The sequence below is a fragment of the Lepidochelys kempii genome, chromosome 9 (genome assembly GCF_965140285.1).
Source record: "Lepidochelys kempii isolate rLepKem1 chromosome 9, rLepKem1.hap1, whole genome shotgun sequence".
In the NCBI taxonomy this organism is placed as follows: domain Eukaryota; kingdom Metazoa; phylum Chordata; order Testudines; family Cheloniidae; genus Lepidochelys; species Lepidochelys kempii.
The window spans coordinates 57,849,956-57,853,923 of NC_136388.1; positions in this window are offsets into that span (position 1 = coordinate 57,849,956).

Consider the following 3,968-nt stretch of genomic DNA (forward strand, 5'->3'; position numbering starts at 1 on the left):
CCAGAGTGAGAAGCAGGTGCCACCTGATGTGCCTAGAAGAGACAATTCAGGCCTCTGACTTCCAGCCACAGACTCTTCCTCATCTCTGGTACAGCATGCTCTAATTATAGATGGTCTGAGCTTCCCCAAAGACCTGGGGTTCAGATCTGGGGTTGGAGCCTATCTCCAGATAAAACCTCTCATGATTAGCCAGTGTCCTAATGGTTAAATTACCTTTATGTTCACATAAGCAATCTGGCACCTTCTTATGCAACTGATCCACTCCCTGTGTGTCTTTGAGTCAGAGCTGATTTACTACTGATGAAAGCAAATTCTGACTCCTGTTGGCAGCATTGCCAAGTTAAAACAGCTATAGGAGGGAGACATGGGTTGTGAGTCTGCCTTGGATACCATTAACAGAGCTGCCAGCTAGATGCTGGTGGTGGGATATCTATCTCTGCCAGTGATGACATCAGAGGCAAAAAGGAGTGTGGCTGTGTTTTCAGATTCTTGGTGGAGTTTGCAGCACTGGTAGCTGGAAAAATCATTTAGCTTTTGAAAGGGGCAAATTTGTTTTGGTTTCAGTGAGAGAGACATAAATAGAACCCCCCAGTGACATTCCTTAATTTTTTAGAGGCATTTTTTTAACTGATAATTTGCACATCAAGAGCCAAAGATCTTGCTGCCACATGCAAAGTCCTTCATCACAGCACCAGCCCAGGAGGGAAGCGAATAGCAGGAAGTAGATTGCCTTGAAGCAGCTCATGTGAGCCTAGGGCTGTGGCTTTAATCTAGAACAACTGCAGCACTTTGAACACACACAGAAAACACTTTATCTTTCCCTTTGTCATCCTTAGACACTTCCCTAATTCCCAGCAGTGACAGGCGCATCTGGAAAGAGATGCTGCCACAACAGTGTTAACTGAACTGGAGTACACACATGCACAGGAAAGGCCCAGACCGATTTCCCAAAACAAAGGGAGGGAACTTGTATGTGCAGCCATTCAGAACAATTGGATAAGGAGTCTTATTGTAATCATATTACAGTAGTCCCTAGAGACCCCAGCTGAGATCAGCGGCCCATAGCTCGGTGCTGTATGTACATATGGTATTTGACAATAACTGTCCTGAAGAAATTACAACCTAAGTAAACAAAACCAAGGGTGGGGAACCAGCACCACCAAAATGTTAAGTGTGGAGTCTTAGTTTAGGAGAATAAGACTTGCTCAGTGTGCTTGGGTTCAAATCTCGGCTCAGCTCAGATTTTTAGATAGACTGGTGGTGGAGGATAAGACACTTGCTTCTGTTGCTCAAGGTCATAGGGTCAAATACACTTGACAATATCAGAGAGAGTGAAAATCACTGTACAGTTACATTTTCTATTGGTACCTTCTGGCCTCAAACTCTTTGAATCTATTAAAGTGACTTGTCAGTGGCTGAACTGAGAATAGGACCCAGGGCATTCCTCTGTTTATCAGCCCACACTGCCTCCGGCTGCTGACCGGAATTGAGCCCAGTTTGATAGTCACTGAATGCACTGTTGGCTGGACCATGTGAAATGAATTCAGTGTTGCCCAGTTTCTTTCCTTTATCATGAGGCTTGTGATATTTGGTGTTTTCCTTAAAGCCACAGCTCCTGGAGCCAGGTGATTACATGAGAATCTCAGCTTTCATCTGAAAAATAGTAAGTTTCTGGTCCTCGTGGTTGGAGAGAAAAGCTTGAAAATATGACTCATAAAGTCTCAAAAAGGAGAAAGCAAATAATAAGCATCCAACATTAATTAGTCTTTAAAAATGTTATGAGTTTTAAGACAATCTCATGATTCTGGGGGAGTCTGGTATGTGATTTTTGAACTCTCAAGACTAGCAACATCAACTGTGATGGCCTCCCATTACTTGTGAGCTGGTGTCCAGTGCACAGAATGACCACTATATATTGTTACCATCTGGTAGTTATGATCTGAAAGACCCATCAAGACACAATTCCCTTCTTGCCCATAGAGGATGTCCTCGTCCCTACCAAAGCAGGATGAGGACACAATTCTGGCCTTTGTGGATAACTCAGAGGACTTCAAATTTCTGGATGAGATGAGATTAGATAGATAGATATAGAGATAGATAGATAGTATTTAGCTCATCTAATACAATCTACCTAGCTATCTATCCTGTAACATTTATCTAGAAAATCACTGTGCATAAAATTTGCAGATGACACAAAGACTGGCAGAGTGGTAAATAATGATGAGGACAGGGCAGTCGTACAACGCAATCTGGATTGTTTGGTAAACTGGGCCTGTTTGAACAAAACGTGTTTTAATACAACCAATAGCAAAGTTAGAGGAAGGTAGGCCATACATAGAGACTAGAGGACTGTGTCCTGGAAAGCAGTGACTCTGAAAAGGATCTAGGGGGTCACAGCAAGTCAACATGAGACCCCAGTAGGATGCTGTGGCAAAAATGATTAATGTGATTGTTGGATATATAAGCAGGTTAATGAATAGGAGTAAGTGGGGTGTGATTTTACCTCTTTATACAGTATTGGTGATGCTGTAACTTTGCATCCAGGTCTGGTGTCCATGTTTTTAAAAGGATGTTGAAAAATTGGAGCAAGTGCAGAAAAGAGCCACAAAAATTATTTGAGGGCTAGAGAAAATGCCTTACAGTGAAAAACTTAAAGATCAAAAATAAAATTGATAGGTGACTTCATTACAGTGTATAAGTACATTCACAAGGAAAAGATATTGGGGACTAAATGACTTTTTAACCTAGCAGAACAAGAATGTATGACTGGAAGATGAAGCCAGATAAATTTAAATTACAGATTAGGCACAGAGCTTTAACATAAGGGTGATTAACCACTAGAATAAACTACCAATTGAAGTGGTGGATTGTCCATCTCTTGATGTCTTCACATCAAGACTGGATGCCTTTCCAGAATATGCTTTAGCCAAAAACAAGTTATGGGTTGAAATACAAGGGTATCTGGCTGAAACGTTACAGAGGAGGTCAGACTACATGATATAATGGTCCCTTCTGGCCATAAACTCTATGAACTGTGAATCTCTAATCTAATCTTTCTATCTGTCTAGTCATCCACTCACAGTTGCCAACTTTCACAGCGTAAATAAGCACCGCGACTTTCACAATAAGCCAAAAATCAAGTTAATCCCATTTCAAAACAAGGCCAAAACAAGCCAATCCCTAAGAACCCCAACACTCTATGTGACTAGATCCCCCCAGCATGCAGTCTGGGACTGTGGTGGGCTTACTGTGCACCCCTGACTCTCTCCCCCGCCTTGCCCGGAGCCCATCAAAAAAAAGAAGCAACAAGCAACAAGCTACAAGCCAAAAACTAGCCAACAAGCAACTCACAAGCCAATTAAGCCAAAAACAAGCCCAATAGTTTTGTGGTTTTCTCATGGGTTTGGCATGTCTGCATCCAATCACCATGGTATCTAGTCACTGTGGTATCCACTGTGCTACGAGGTTGCAGAGACAAAAACCTGCCTCGAGCATTTACGCAGCCCATAGGGACTCAGGTAAGTTGCAGCCTTTAGGCATATGATTGTCAGTGTTTCTTTTAAACTATTATATACACTTTGAGGTTATAAAACAGCTTAAAACCCCCAACCACCGATGCCCTATCAGTGCCAGCATGAGGAGTACCCACCTCGCAGCTCCCTGATAATGAAAGCATGAACTCCAATAGTCAGTGCAGCATACGATAGTGCACAGCCACCATAGCGGAAGTTCAGGCTCGGGTCTGCATACAGGTGTGAAACCTGGGTTTCCATTGCACTGTGGACACTCAAACGTAGGCTTGGAAACTCGAGTCCACAAGCCTGGGTCCCACAGACCTGGGCTTAGTGTGCCATGTAGACCTACCACTAACGTGCCAGCTTGCCCTCTGCCGAGGCAGCAGCAGACTGAGTCGTGCCCATGCCCTGCCTCTCTCTACCCCTCCCCCTGAGACAAGAACAAAAGAGAGG